The 16,572-nt window shown below is 36.8% G+C and overlaps 1 protein-coding gene across 15 annotated transcripts in view; it reads left to right on the plus strand.

The window, feature by feature from the left end:
• The window catches only part of Fhit (fragile histidine triad diadenosine triphosphatase), a 1,402,288-nt gene that overhangs the window by 587,626 nt on the left and 798,090 nt on the right, over nt 1-16,572 (plus strand). The window lies entirely within an intron of this gene.

Genomic DNA, 16,572 nt, shown 5'->3' on the forward strand with positions numbered 1-16,572 from the left:
GTTAACACATCTGCTTTTAAACCACTATATATCTTGATTTCTTGTGTATGACAGTTTATCCAGAAGGTTGTTTTGGAATGCTGAGGTTTCCTTTCCCTTTCCATGATATCCTATTATGGGTTCTTTAAATAGGCTGATTTTCCTTCCCTCCTTCCCTCCTTTTCTCCTTTGCAGAAATTTCTCTATGGCATTTATTTTTAGCTGGTTGTAGTCTACATATTCCTGTGAAACATACCAAGCTATTTTTGGAACAAGGGTTGAATGTAAATAAATAGCATGTACTGCTGGAATCATTTTCTGTAAGACTTAATAGTTATACAGCAACCAGAGACAATGAATTGGCATCTGTATTTACAATTATTTTTCTATTTTGGCAAGCCTGTGTTATTTTGAACAAGGGATCATTTTAGGTGCACATTCATCTGGGAGATTATGAGGGAAAATGGGCAGTATGAAGAGATGTGGACTGAGGGTCTCCACATTTCAGACTTGTCTCTACTAGATCTTAGATCATTTCCCTTTCTGAAACTCACTTCCCAATATTTTTTCCTCATCTGGCGATATTTTTCCTTATCTTGGAGGGCCTTGTGAAGATAGGGAGCTTGGATTTAAAGGTTTTAACTTAGGGGAGAATTCTGTAATCTCTCACACCCCATTATTACTGTTTATGTTGCTTTTAACTTGGAGCCTTCTGAAAAAAATTAAATTATTCACTGCAAAGTATTGCAAGCATTCAGGTATTGGACAGATACCCTGAAAGAAATATTTCTGCCTTGTTCTAAAGAAAGTAGAGATAGTGGACTCTCTTATGTGACTTTTCATAAGGGAATATTTTGCTGATGTTCACTGGTGAATGGATATTTCTGTTGAGAACCATGTAGGGTGATGAAAGAAAAATATGAGGCAGCAGAGGGAAGCGGTTAGGGAAAATGTGCCTTATGTTAAATGAAGTGCTCTATCTAGGCCCCCTTCTTGAGCATGTGCAATTCTGAGCTATTTTAAAAATAAGCTAGAGGATCATAATTGCTGATTGATAACTGTAGGTTTTGCTATATGTACTCTGGGGAACTTAAAGAACATGCATTTTTCTTTTTCCTTTTCTGGTAAATTGCTTGAAGTAATGCAGGGTTTGGAGGGGGGCATGTTCTTATTTAAGCCCAGGTTAAGAGAAAGAAATAATAACTGTTAGTTTTGTTTTTCCCTTAAACTTTAATGACTGTGAGTAATGTCATTTTACTGTTGCCTTTTAAGAATATAATTCTTTTGTATTAAAAATATTTTTCATCATTTCACTTTTTCTAACTCCTTTGAGGTGAAGAACTGTTCTCCCAAAAGGAAATAAGCATTCTTATTTTTATAACTTTTTTTAGATAATTGTTGAAGTGTCTTTTATGCCTAATAATCCAGTCACTTTAGGTTTGAACTTAATAGGTAAAAAAAAACTTTCATAGAACTGAATCTGCAAGTGCCTTATATTTTATTGTGAATAGATCCAAAGCATTTTCCTTTTGATAAATTTACTTTTGATGAATGGACATCTGACTGAATTATAAAACATTTTTTCCTTTAATTGAGGGAATTTACAGTGTTCTTTCTCAGGCAAACATTAATATGATTCAATACCATTTTACTCTTTTTGTGATTACATATATATTCTATATATGTGCATTTTATATGTATTTAAAAACATTCTTGGCCATGCAGTACTTCCTAGCTCATGTTATAGGTGGTGGAAATTTGTTAGTTTATTTTGGTAATTATCTATCTTATTAGTTACAAATACATCGATGTAGTATTTTTAAATGCACTTTTGAGCCAAATTATTCCATTAAAAAGCAAGTACCCAAATTTGATAAAGTTGTTTTTAAGCATCTGGGTTTTTCTAAAAGTGGAAAAATTTAAGGCACTGTAAGGCGTGTCACCAATAGTTTGTAATTTGAGAGTAATTTAATGTGTGAGGAATATGTTGGGAAAATATTTTAAGTCAACACATTTCACGTAGATTTTGTTTATTCTAATCTGTGAGCATATGGATTGAAAATTCTCAAGCTAAGCTCTTTTGAGGGGACTCATTTATAAGATCATCACAACATAAATCAGCAGTGAGTAGTGAGAGGTGGAGATTATTGCTGAGGTAGGGAGTCCTTTGTCTCTTAAATTCCTCTTCTCAATTTAAAATTATTATAGAAAGCACAAGATAAAATATTATGTACACACATATATCCAAGGAATGTGGGTAGTAGATGCAAGAATTATTATCTTGTCTCAATTTTTAATGAATCACCTATAATGACAACTATCCATGTACAGAAAGACATGATCTTTGTCCTTTGCATTCAGATATATAAAGGTTGAGAGGAAATTAGAGAAGATATTTCTCTGGAGAAAGCTGTAGCCATGCACAGAATTGTCACTACCCCCTTTAGAGAAAAAGTGAGATTTACTAATTTATAATGCCAAGTTCTGACAGAGATCATCAAGAGGACTAACCAGAGAGATCTTTGTTTTATTTCTTGCTGTTGGAAGACTCACAGCATGATATCTGAATGGAGTCTGAGTAACTGAGAATGGGACATGCATAGGGGTCCAATTCATCCTAGAAACTCAGGAAGAGAAGACAAAGAGGACTGACCAACTGCCTTGATAGACATGCTCTTACCGGGAATTTGCTGATATTTCCAAGACTTTGTGAGACCCTGAGATGTCTTTTTTGGGTGCCAAATTTGCAATATGAAATATTTTAATGGTAACCAAACTTGTCTTGGCATTATAGCATATGAAGTCTGAGGCAGACTGCTAGACAGCATGTCCTAGGGCTCAGTTTGGAGGTCACAAATAACCACATAGGAATGGAAGTGGGTCCAGTGAAGTGCGAGAAAGACTCAGCAGATAATCTCTGTGGAATTCATGAAAGCTCCCCAATGGACAGAGTGTCTGCTGAATCTATCTGCCAGGCAAAGAGATGGCAAAAACAGCTTATAACAGAACTAGCCCAAGGCAAAAGCTCTCCTATTCCTTAATCTTTTCTTCCTTAAAGAAGCCAGAGCACTATCTAGTAACCCTGGGGTTGGGGAGTCTATGGGGATAGTGGGAGAATGCCACACTGCCCGTCCTCCCATTGCAAGCTTCTAGTCTAAAGCAGGGCTGAGTTGGGAAGAAAAATGATTCAACCCAAAAGGAGGCAAAAATTTGATCAGTACAGCTACATCGTTATGTAGTTTGTGTTTTCTGATTTAATTCTGTATTTGTAACCCGAAGTTTTAGAACTACCCATTACCCATGAAAGACCCAAACTTATAGGCCTATGCAAGCCCTTCTTCAGCAGGTAAAGAGGATTGCTACCACTTAATCAAGTTTAGAGAAATAGTGGAAAGAAAAAAGAAATGAATCTTGATTGTAATATACTTGTTAACTGAAAGTATCTATATATTTTTGTCTAAATAGATCATGTGTTTTCGAAAACTAAGTGTATACCCATGTTTTCAACATATTTTGATAAGTATATCTATCTAGATTAACAGAACTATTTTTTTAGTATAATAACTGGACCATATATGAATCAATTTATTTAAAACTTCAGAATTCCAGGGTGTCATTTAAGTTATTCAATATGCATATTTTTCTAATGCCATTTTCTTGCAGTTAAGCACTAAGGCAACATGAAAAAATACCATTATGGAGCAGAATCTAGGAACAAAAGAGGAATGTTACAGGGGACTGGAGAACAAGCATGTTAAATTTTCTCTTTTTTTAAATGCTGTGGTGCCTATCTGTTCTAAGATATCTCCCCCCCCCCCCCAGTGTGGTATTTCCTAAAACACGGTCTTCAGAGTAATAAGAGACATTACTTGAAATAAAACTGTTCCCTAATTAAATATATGTAGGAAATATATTTCTATTTACAAAGTCCTATTTGCCTCAAGACTTGCAAATTTTTTATATATGAGCTTATTTGTTATGAGTTTTTCTACTAGAGATGTAGTATGTGTCACTGTATGGAGCATTATTTTTATTGACAGCCACATTTTACAAAAGTATTTGTCACATCTCTAGTGGCCCCATGTATGGTAGACTCACAAATTCAGACAATGATAACAGAGACTCCAAATTCTGAAGATACCTGCTGAATCTACTGCTAATCTGAAAGAGATTTTCTCCAAAGCAAGAAAAAAAAACCTTGCATCAATTAGTTTCTTCCTTTCTTATTTGGAGAAAATTGTTTATTGTAGGTACCACTGAGATATAGAAAGAGTACGAGCAGCTGAGGATATTGATGGACCAAAACTGTCACTGTTGACTGTGTCTGAGGAAAACATGGGCAGATTTAAAATTGATTTCAAATTTATGTATACATAGCATTTACACAGGCCTAGCAGGTGCAACTACCTTGGTTTTACTAGGAAATTATTTGTGGTCCTAGATCTAGGATTTATTTTATTGTAAAGTCGCATTCACTTTGACAATTATTGATAAGTCAGCATTTTCTTAACAGAATATCTTCTTCTTTTGTGGTGTCTTTTATCTTGGAAAACTTTGACACATTGTTATGTAACCTTCTAAGTCTTTGCTTGCATGAAAACTGCCCCCATACAGTCATTTTGGGGGCTAGATGTACTGTGCTTTAAGACTTACTGTTCCAGTAGCATCCACCTGTCTGTCCATTAAAAGTGAGCTTTGGAGTCAAGCTGGTCAGGTGTGACTGGTCTCTCATATACGATTACCCTGGGGCAAGCTTCTTGATACTTCAACTCCAGTATCTCAGTATATAATAGCATTTTTTGGAGTTTGGTCTGCCCAACTTGTTGACTCAGTAGGATGATCTCTGTGGCCAACATCATCTGGGCTTCCAAGACTATGGTTTTTAGTTTAGCTTGATCAATGACAGATCCAGAAAGAAAATCGGAAGAGAGGATAATGCTCCTACTGCATTCTGCCTTTCTCCTCTTGTTTTCCGCAACAACTTGCTGTCTGCAACAACTCTTTATTGCTTCATGGCCACAGCTTCTGGTAATACCCCTCGCCCATTATCTCACCAGTCTCCTCCCGATGCCTCAGTGTCCTTAGCTTGTAACTGTGTACCTCTGAAATTTGTTCCTTCACTTAATTCTCTTCTCAGCTACATTGGAGTGTGACTGCTGCTTCTTTCCAGGGTTCTGACTGACTCTGTCAGGGTTTTTTTACTACTTATTTTCTTCTCCTCCTTCCAAATCCTGAGTGGACATCAGACTAAACTGTGCTGGGACCAGAAAAATGATGGCGAAATCTCTGGGATTAAATGAGCTCACTTTCAATACTTTGGGCTCCAAATAGATCAGTCTCTGGAGGAAGGAAGGACACTGTTTGTGATCATAGATCTTCCTGGTTGTCATTTAGGACCTAATAGGATGTTCTTAGATTATATTCTATTGTTTGTCATGTTTCTAGGCTCCTGAGAAATTCTTGTCGTGTGTGTTCTGAAGCAAGTCACGTTGATACTGTAGGTATTTTGATTTTCGAAGTGGAAAAAAATAGGTACAAGAGAAATTTTTCTACTCTGACCTGAACCTAACATTCACTTTGCCTTTAAAATTTTTTTTAAAGTGAATATATTCTTTTGTCATGCAGAAGTCAAGGGAATAGCATCATAGACTCCTGTGAGCCAGCCATTTAGCTTCCATCATGACCACTTCATCTCCCAGCACACATGCATTTTCTTTTTGCTGAAATATTTAAAGCCCATCCTATTTATCTTATTCACTTAAAACTACTGTTTCTTTAACAGGTAAGGAATTTAAAAATAACTAATACACATGGAGCAAAATGATCATTTCATTGCTTGCTCTTTAATATCTAATAAGTAGGTTTTGTTTAATTTTCCCCCATTCCCCATGAAAAGACATTTTAGTGAGATTTTTCAAACCATAAGCCACATAATACCTGTATATTGGCTTTGGTTGCTATGTCTTTTAAGGTTTTTTTTACAGTTCTCTAAATATATTTAATAAAGTGTAGCAATAATATAACAAAAGTGCACACATTTTAAGTGTATAACCCAGTGACCACTTATCAAATAGACTAGGTCATGTAACTATTACTCAGATAAAGATACAGAACATTTTCTAGCTAGTAAGAATACACTTGCTCCAGCCAGATTATCTAATGTTCTGTCATTCTAGATTAGTTTTTCCCATTTTTGAAAATTTTATGTGCAGGTGGTCTTTGATTTATAGCAGGTTACAATTGACAAATTCATCATAAGTTGAAAATAGCATGCTTAAATTTCATCTCATACAATAAATCTGTCAAACATCATATTTTAACAATGCAATACTCTGTAGAATATCTGTAGAATACCCTTGTGATCACTGGAAGCTGTGCTTATTCTATTGCTTAGTATCTTGAAAGTATCTATTTCGTATTGCTAAGTTGGGAAAATATCAATATTAAAATTTAAACTATGACTCCTGCTGTAAATCTATGTGGTTTAAATAGCATTATAAAGTTAAAAAAATCCTATATCCAACTATGGAAAATTGGGGACCATCTGTAAATGGTATCATACATCATGTTAGCTTTTTGACCTGGCAGATTTGGTAAGCATTCAACTTTTTATGTTTTTAAATTAAATTCAAATTACATATAATTTATGTACACTAAAGTATTCCTGTATTAAGTGTGCATACAGTAAATTTTTTTTAAAAAAAGTATATAGTCACAAATTCACCAGCACCAGAAGCAAGATAGAAGATTTCTACTAACCTGAAAACTTTTCACATGTCATATTGTGCTCATTCTCTCTTCCTACTTTCAGCTCTTGGGCAGCCAATCATTTGTTTTCTATATATTTTTTTAAAGAATTTTAAATAAACTGAATCATGCTATGTATTCTTCAGTCTGTGGCTCCTTATTGAGAATTATCACTGAGAGTCTGTTATATCTATGTAGTCGCATACCTTATTAATTTTTTTCTCTTTTTGCTTCTGAGTAGTATTGTTGTGGAGAAGTGACTCCCAAAGTGTTAAATGACAGATGTGCCAACTTCATGTCTCCTGAGACTGAAGAATGGACTTAAGGATAAAGGAAATTGAGAGTAGGAAAGGTTTATTGAGAGAAAGTTCCTGAAACACAGGAGTCCCAAAAGTGGCTTGTTGCGGAGGCTCTTGGTCCACTGGTGTTTTTACAGCAAAATCACAGTATAAGAGACTATGAATCAAAATACAATCAACCTACAGGATTGCAAGTACAGTCCTCTAATCAATATTGGTCCAATAGGGAATCAAGGCATAGAGGAATGTAATATCAGCAAGCATCATTAATTTTAGCTTATCTATAACATCTAACTTAGGACAAATACATTCCTGGAAAGGGATGAGAGTATGTGTCAGGGGGGTCTGGTCACCAAGATATGTATTTGATGCATTATTTAGGCTCACTGGAGCAAGGGGTGATAATTATAGTATAATCTCAAGTCGCTGTTTATCTTGAGAGAGGCTTATAGACCTGGCTATTGCATATGCACCTTGAGAGCATTTGGCTGTTTTCAAAGTTGCCTCCAACCACAGTTTTGATCTACAATTTTGATGTGTCTTACCTTCTGCACAGATTCTCTTGAGGATCTGATCCTTCTCTGACTGCCTATTAATTTAGTCTAACTTAGCTGTCTACAGTAGTGTTCCACTGCATTGATACTCCACATTTTATTAGTATAAACTTCATTTACATATAGTTCCTTTTCAAGTTTGTAAAACTGTCCCTTATCTTTTTATCCAGACTATCAATCAATCCTCGAGGCAAGTAGGAGCCACATCCAGGATGTTGCACCCTTAATCCTTCAGAGAACTACTTAGTAATCACACACACTTAATCCCATCAACACATACTCTAGATCCAGGTACCTTTGTAAAAGCCACACTTAGTACTTCATGAGGTGTTAAGAGGACCTCTAGACACAAACCAGAACACTGATATAACTAAAAGGATTTCTGGCACATAGCCACAATTATATAGACTCCTATATACAGTTGGATTGCCACTAGGGCTGGTGGGCATGCAAGTGTGCACAGCCTAGCAGCATTTGAGGATAAAGACAGTTCAGACATCGCCCCAACTCTGTGTCTTTTCTTCAGGTTGCCCAAATCGCAGGCAAACCTCCCTAGTCTGAACTGGGGCCACAACAGTGATCTAATAAAAAAATGAGATTCCTCAAATCTATGACTAGATTTTTTTCTATTTTTGTCCTAAGAACTCAAGCCCTTGGGCTCTCTCAACTGAATATGTGGGATATTAATTTAATTTAATATTTGTTCTTAAAAGATCCTAAATTTCAATTTTCCCTCAATACTTATTTTTAAATTTAAGTTTATTGGTACAATTTAGGTATACATAATAAACACATTCTTTATAAGGAATTTGTATCTGTACATGATAAATCTTGTTTCCTTTTAATTTTTTCCCCATTGCCTTCCCCTCTTTTCAAAACTCCTTCCCCTCACTGTTCACAAAACTTGGTTTTTAATTTATCCTGCTTTTCTCATTTTTTTATTTCCCCTCCTTCCTTGCCCTTACCCTCATTCCTTTTTCCTTTTGAACAGTTTCTTCCTATTTCGCATTATTTCTGTAACTTCCAACCCACATTGATGTAGCCAATACTATTGTATTGACAAAATTGTTCCTTAGCTTTTTAAGTGTTGCAGCGATTGGTGTTTGGTTAGTTTCATGGCCTGTCACTCATATATTTGTAGCTTTGAAATTTGTGAATGCTCCAAGGACCATTTTCTTTAGGGATACCTGACTCACTCCTATGGTTTCCCCTTTCTCAGGAATCCTCGTCTCTCAAATCCTAGCTTCTTCAGCAGCTCTGAACTTTAAGATTTATCTCTCTAACTGAAAGTCTGAGCTGCTGCTTTCTATTTCTTTATTTCCTGGAAATGAAAACTAGAAAATACTTCTAAGACAAAAAGTTGTTTTAAGTATAAGACTCATCTCAATAGGCCTTCATTCAATGCAGAATCTAGGATGCTTGAATCCTGGCTGTTTAGTTGTCCTCCAATGCTTTTAAATATTTTATCTTACTTTTACTCTGGGGCTATTACACTGTTTTCTTCAGAAGGATTATTCTGATATAAATTAATCCTTCATAGCTAGATATGTAGTAAAAATGCAGTTTTTCGCAGAAAGAAATATGCTCTTCTTACCCCTTTGAAGAGTCCCACACTTTGGATTTATCTGATTGTTTCATTGTACTGTTATCATTTGAAGTATTTTTCTATTCTCCCTGTTTCTAGTTCATGTTTAGATTTAAATACTGTTAGTCAGTGTCATATCATAGGGAGCATTGTGCATTTTCTATGGCATGATGTCAGGAAATTGTTCCTGAACTTTGCTTCACATTGGAATCACCTGGGAAATCTTCTATTTAAAGGGAAAAATAAATTACTGATGCCTTACTTCTAACCCAGACATTGTGGTTTCATTGGTTGGACTGTGACCAGAACATTGGAAGTTTTTAAAAAACTCCTCCTGTGATTCGAATGCAGTAAAATATGGGAGCCAATGATGTAATGTCTGGCTTTCCCATTTTTAGTTAGATTTCAATTGATTCATAGGTTCAGGTGTTTTCAATCCGGTGCCTTCAATATCAGGTTTCCTGTGAAATTTTGAGACAAAGTCACAGCCATGGATTGTTATTGCCTAAACATATTATTTCATTGAGTTGTGAATTTTTCTAGTACTGTCATTTTTCTGCTCTTGTTGGATTTTATTCTGTAAGAAAGAACTTTTTCTCAGATGCCAGTTCAGTTACATTGAAATATTATCTATGTAAAAAAGTATGTTAAATGCTTATTTTTAATTTTATATTTCCTGAATTATAAGTTGCTATCCTAGAAATTTCTAAACATGACTAGTAATTCTTTCAGTAATATTAGGAAATCATAGTTTTATATTTTCAGCCTATATCATTGTGCTACATCCATTGTTCTTTTTGATATTGAAGCTGAGTCAAATTTGGCCAGAGAAAGTCCCTTTCTGGTTGATTCCAAGTTCTTTTAACATGGCTCTAGCAGTTTTTGCTGGCTTCCTATAAAAAAGTTTACTAGTGCTTGTGTCTGTTTCCTGGCATGGATCTGGAAACAGTTATTTCTTCAAGAATTCCTGATACCTTTTAGTGAAAAGAAATACATGAAAGATCAAAGTAGATGCACTAAATGCAGCCCTATCTTTAACTATCAACCAATTCCCCTTAAATTAATAATAATATCCCTATTACTGAGAGTGATAATATCATTATTCTATTTCTGCCATAGACTATTTGCCTCAGAATACTTAACTTCTCTTTTCTTCAGTTGTTTTTATAAAATGAGAATGATAATTTGAATAATCTAAGGATAATGCCTGACCCAATGACTTTTTAATAGCCAATGAGAGTGAAATGATAGTGGCAGTGGTGGCAGTTAGATAGCAAAGATGGTATCACTGATTTTCGTGGTTCATTTTTCACCAAATTATCATGCACCTACTCTGTGTAAGCCCCTGACATTGGCAGTAGTAGTCATTTATTTTTCAGTAAATAGTTATTATGTCCTTCTTTTATGCAGGATTTCATGCTGGGATTTAGGAATGCAATGAAAACCAAGAGAGGCATAGTTCTTTTTAAGCAGAAAGACAAAACATGTAAACTGGCACATGTGTATTAATATGATAGATCTGAAATCATTCACTCAGGTATTTCTTTAGGATCTAATAACATTGCAAGTGGCTTTACCCTACCAGAAAACGGACTACTTCACAGTGGGCTGTGAAGTGGCCATCTTGTAATGTCTTCTATTCAGATTTTCCAGATTTTGCTAAGTGCTATATTTTCTTCTGATAATCCTTCCCTGTGGAGAACTAATTTCGATAATGAAGAATACTTTATAGTGGTCTAAGGATGGAAACTGGAGCCTTTATTCCTCCTTCTGGTTTCTCTTTCTTTCATCTGCTGCCAGAATTCTATGATCATCTGATCTCCATGTGTACGCCCCTCTCCTGGAAATGGAAAGTACCTTCACTCATGGCTTTGGAAGAGCAGAAAGGTGCCATCAGACTGGGATATCTGTGGTAGCCAGAGCAGGGAACCACATGGTTCTTTCTATTACTTCACAGTGAAAACAAGGTCACAAGATGCCCCCTTCTGGGAATGACTGAATAAAAGATCAGGAGATAGCCTGCTTTGTGTCCTCAGTTAAGACTACTGGCATGCCTCGAAAGAGTCAAATTTTGGCTTTTTATGCAGTGGCCAAAAAACAGTCTTAGAAGGGCAGGAGCATAGGACACTGGCAGGTGAAGTGGTTCCCCACTTCCCTTTCCTTCCAGGGAAGTTTCCTTCCACGTGGAAGAAGCCTCTCCCTTGGAAAAGGAGAATCGCTGGCTTTTCGGCCTCTTTGCCTTGCCCAGCCTGCTTTACTTGCCCTTACTGCAGGGAACTTCTTGGGATTCTGCCTCTACTTGCTTGGTGCACATGACTCCAGGGACAGATCCAACTCCCTGTCATTGGAAGTGGGAGATGTCAGCTGCAGGCCGTGCATCTTGCTAACTATAGGATAGAGGGAAGTTTTGCTCATTTTACAAATCTTCATTAATTCTACACAGTGTTCTAGGACCTGAGACAAAGTTAACCTAGTAGAATTCCTGGGCTTGTAGGCAGAGATGGTCACACTAAGTTCCATGGCTCAAATTTGACTGTGACATGTTTGTCTGACCTTCTAAGAATGGGCTTACATAAAGTATTTTTCTAAAAAAATTGCAAGAGACTATGTGTATCTAAGAAAGCCAGAAATATTTGTTATCTGTCCCTAGGGAAAACATTTGGCTACCCTTAAAGATCCTGAGTATGAGTCCAGCATTTGGTGACTGCAGGTTCAGATACATAACTGGTCACTTACTAAGTAACCCCGTTTAGACCAGTGGCTTTATGCCCCTGAACATGGTCTTTCTATCAGTTAAAAGGAAACACTAATAGTTAGGCAGCGCACAGGGAATGTCTGTACTGTGGCAGGAATTTCAGGCATAGGTACGAAGTCAGATAACGGAGAAACAGGCAAATAAATGAGTGTATGTCAATCTCTATGGAAGCAGGATAGTCAATGGTGGTGGATCAGGTAGTGCTGGAAGAAGCAGTTGTGTAAAGGAAAATGGCTTATGAAAGAATGGCCAGTTGGTCAAGGGCAGAGTAGCTAAATGAAAGAAGGCCAAATATTGGCCACCAGCAGGCAGACGATACGCTTTACGCTTTCCGATTGCCTTTTCTAGGGACGTGCTTGAATAGTTCTTGACCTTTATATGTTCATAATAAATAAAGTAGAAAAATATGATGATTCTGGCCTTTAAAAGCCTAGAGTGATCCTTTAAAGAAAATTAACCCTAAAATTAGACTGTTTTAAAAGTATCTTGTTAGTTTATATTTCTGAATTCAATAATTATATTATAGATAACAGGGAACACACCTACTCTCCTTTTAGATAGTGTCGACTAAGATCTGCTGCCAGGTTCAAAATTACCGAACTCTTAAGGTACTCCTTAGAAAAACCTCGTTATTAAAATCTTACAAATGTGACCACATTAAAATTAATGCCAGTGATTTTTAAGAGTACATGGAAGCCAGTATTTACAAGCTGCATGTAGGCTAATTGGAGTGGAACAATCTTTGGGTTTCTGACACAGAACAGTGTCCTCCCACACTTCTTGTCCTCTTTTCCACTTGTCACAGAGAATCTTCATCTTGTTCATCTGCAGCCATCAGAAGAAACTGGCCATGTACCACTGCTGTATCACTGGGGAAAAAAGCCAGCGCCATTACCCTAGGGTGGGAAAGAAAAAATAGCCTGATTCCTATTGATTCGCATTTCTCAGAACGAGTGATGCCTTTAACACTCTGTAATGAAAGTTTTTATACGTGAAAGGGATTACCAACATTGGGCTGTTATTGTCCTTTGATGTGCCCCAGAAATAGTTCGGTACATGTTATTAAAGAATAAATTGTGGGAAGCCAACTGCTCTGCCTGAGCAGCTTTGTGCTTTGCCTCCAGCCAATCTGAGTAGCAGTGAAATTTCTTTTTTCTCCTCCTAGTAAGTTTGTTATTTTAGGAATTTTTAAAAAAAATTAAAACAGTTGTGTTAGAGTAGATTGGTAAGTTGTTTCATTTCAGGGCAGCACATGAGTTGAGCCTTAAAATGAATACCAGTATTACTCATGCATTGTGTCAAATATACCCCACTCCCAGAGGCTGCTGAAGTTGCTTTTTGTCCCCTTTACAGATAAGGAATGTGAAGCTCAGAGAGGTCAGGATGTGGCCAAGGTCTCTGTGCCAGTTGAATGCCCACCTGGGAACGTGAAACTGGCTTCTATTACTTAAACGCCAGTGATTTTCACTCACAGTGCAGTAACTTCTGTGTCCACTGAGAGAGAAGGTTAAAGTTGTTTAAAACCCGGAAAGTGATAAAATACGAAGAAATCATATGCTGTGAGCCTGTGCGATCCCCAGCTTTCCACTGAACCAGAAATTGCTGGGGCACCACTGTGGCTCTGAAACCTTTCCCTGGCAGCTGGGCCTCAGGTCCACAGAGGCGAGCTGTGGCTCATGGTTAAATCACACAGATGGAAACCAAGCAGCGCTTGTGTGTAGGCTCATGCTTTTTCCTCGCTTGCCCAAATTAAGCTGCCTAACTCTGTTCCTGGGAGGCGAAGGCCTGTCAAGGGTCAGCAAGCTTTGCCTAACAACTCTCTAAAATGCAGGATGCATACATTTCCTTTCCCAGGTGACACTGTCACTGCAGATTAGCTTGGAAGAATTTTTCTAAATTTGGATTGCTTTATTTGCTTCTTCTTTTAATCCAAAAAATATCACATAATACCATCTTCTAACTCTGTCTTGATTCTTGATTTTTTACATTCACAGGTAAAGAATATTCCAAATATGTGAAGGTTGCATTTTTATGTTTAAGTAGAATCGTACATCATTGTGTTTCTACTAATAATAAATGATATTTTTGTGTTTACAGTGTGGACCAGCATTACATATTTTACTTAATTTTTTACTGATCCTGTAATACTGGAGTTTTTATTATTATTCTTAGAGAAATAGAAAAGTTGAGTCCCAGTGAAGCTAAGTAACTTGCTCAAGATCACACAGCTGGTTTGTGGTATAATGATGATGTGGAATTGAGTGATTCAACTTATACCCCTGTTCCTAAGCACCACCACATTTATTGATTGATTGATTGATTGGTTGATTGATTGATAGGGTCTTGCTGTGTAACTGAGCTTGCTATGTAGCCCATGATGGCCTTGAACTCATGGAAATCCTCCTGCCTCAGTTTCCTGAGTGCTGCGATTACATGTGTGCACCACCATGCCTGGCCCATAAACTCTCTAAGGATATTTTAAACACATTTTTATTCCTATGCATTAAATTGGTTTAGAGACTTTATTTATCTCTTAATTAAAGATTGACTTTTCTTCCAGCTTATCTTAATTTGCACTTGCATTTTCCTTATGAGGAAACTGATACCCAAGGACGTTTCAGCCTGGTTCTTTTCACCCTTCTCCAGTCTGTTCCCCCAACTCCTTTTGCTACATGGCACCCACCTCTAGAGTGTTCAGTGTCAAATTTTAAGGTTCTGTGGTTCTGGATAACTTGCCTAGCACTCCAAAGTTGAAGAAGTTATATTCTCCATCTTCTCTTAGTTCAAAACTTACTTTTGTTGTATTAGTGAGAAGATGGTAGGGAAATGAGTGGATTCTCAAAAAACAAAGAACTGTAGTTTTTAACTCTTTTCTTGGGTGATCCTCAATTTTAGAAGAATTTATTTTCATCAAAGTTTATTTACAACTGGCAGTAAATATATTTTTTGGAATTAAAGACAAATTTTGACTGATAGCTTATTCTAGGAAACATTATAATCTAAAGAATTCTTTTGAGATATTTTGGCACATTTTTATCTGATTGTTTATGTTTTAGAGTCAGAGCTAGAAGCTGGGATCTAAATTATATTCCGTGCCTTTGTTACCTTTTTATAGCCTCGTGAAAACCTTGTCACTGAGCAGCATTTGGAGAAAAAGCCTTTGCCACACCACTTCTGCTACATTCAGACTAGTTGGGTTGCCCTTAACCACAAAAACAAGACAAGGAGACTCCCTCTGATGGGAGGATGGCAACTTTATCTTTGAATTTCAGATACTTGTTACATTTTATTTATTTGAGAAGATGTAAAGGTGTGAAAAAACAGTATGACCAAAAAAGTTTTCCTTTAGAAACGCTGGTCCTCTGTCCTCCATAGTTACTGAGAAACCAGAAGTCCTGGAAGAAATCAGAAAAATTGTCCTTATGTATCTTTTACTATTTAACCAGTAATCACATTTAAACAAAGTGATGATTTAGGAATTAGGTAGTGCCTGGAAGTACTTGTAGCCATTTTCATGATTTTTCCTGTTTTTGAAAGTCACCAGTTTTCTAATGATAAAAAAACAGCTCTATTTTCTCAAATTCTCCCCATGACATTGAAACTAGATACTTTGGCACAAAAACCATTTCAATTTTGAGATTTCAACTTGTGATGTTCCATTGATCAATCTCTAAGTCCCTCTAGAAGATGCTAGTAATCTGCCCAGTTCTGGTTAACTGTTTAGTATGAACAACTATAAGCAATAGCTAACATTTTTTTTTCATGTTTGGTCTTCAAAGAAACTGTATGTTTGAGGTACCCAGAGTGATTTATTGTCTCCTGTGCAGATGAGAGTTAGATTTTACAACAGCATTAACATTGTTCTGGAGGAAACACACACTCTCCACTTAAGTCATTATCTTTAGTCGCTGTCTGGGGGATGCTGAGCGACACATGTACACAGCAGCATATGGTGCTGGTGGATGGACTGAGGCCCAGTGCAAGTTGGGAGACAGCTTGATGGATTTCTTTTAGATACTGCATTAGACAGTTCCCCCAGGAGATGAGAGCAGGGTATTTTTCATGAGTTTTTCTCTCCCTGCTATTTTCCTGCTTCTCTAAGGGTTAATTACTGTTTTTGTGAATCCAGGAATGGGCCTGTGGATTAGGTAGGTGACAGGCTGATGAATGGCCAGTTCCACCAGGCACAGACATTTTTGCCATCTTCCCTTCTGTCTTCTGCTTGCATCCCCTTTGTGTAAATCAAAATCACAGTCAAAGGCTAGAGCCATTGGAAGGAAAGCAGGTCCCCATTGTTAGGTTTTTCTGGAAAGTTTTCTCTTTATTTGATTTTAGTGGTTTCAGTCATATCTTCTAATACAGTTTCATACAAATGTAATCTGGCTTCCCCAGCCTGGTACAACCCAAATCAAAATGATATTATACCTCTTTTCAGCTGTAAATCCTTCCTCAAATTAAAGCTGGAAAACCTAATCTGCTAGAGGTCCACAGGGGAGGAGGGATGCCTCCAGCGCCCAAGAATAGCATTAAGTATCTAATGACAACTTGACAGAGACTTTTATCTTCTGTCCACTGTGAAATAAAATCTTCAAAGTTATCTGCTTTTTCTTTGAAACTTAGCACAGGCTACTTGGCCAGGTATCTCAAAGCTGA

The sequence above is a fragment of the Cavia porcellus genome, unplaced genomic scaffold (genome assembly GCF_034190915.1).
Source record: "Cavia porcellus strain 051 isolate PalLab524CR breed Dunkin Hartley unplaced genomic scaffold, mCavPor4.1 scaffold_10, whole genome shotgun sequence".
NCBI classification, from domain to species: domain Eukaryota; kingdom Metazoa; phylum Chordata; class Mammalia; order Rodentia; family Caviidae; genus Cavia; species Cavia porcellus.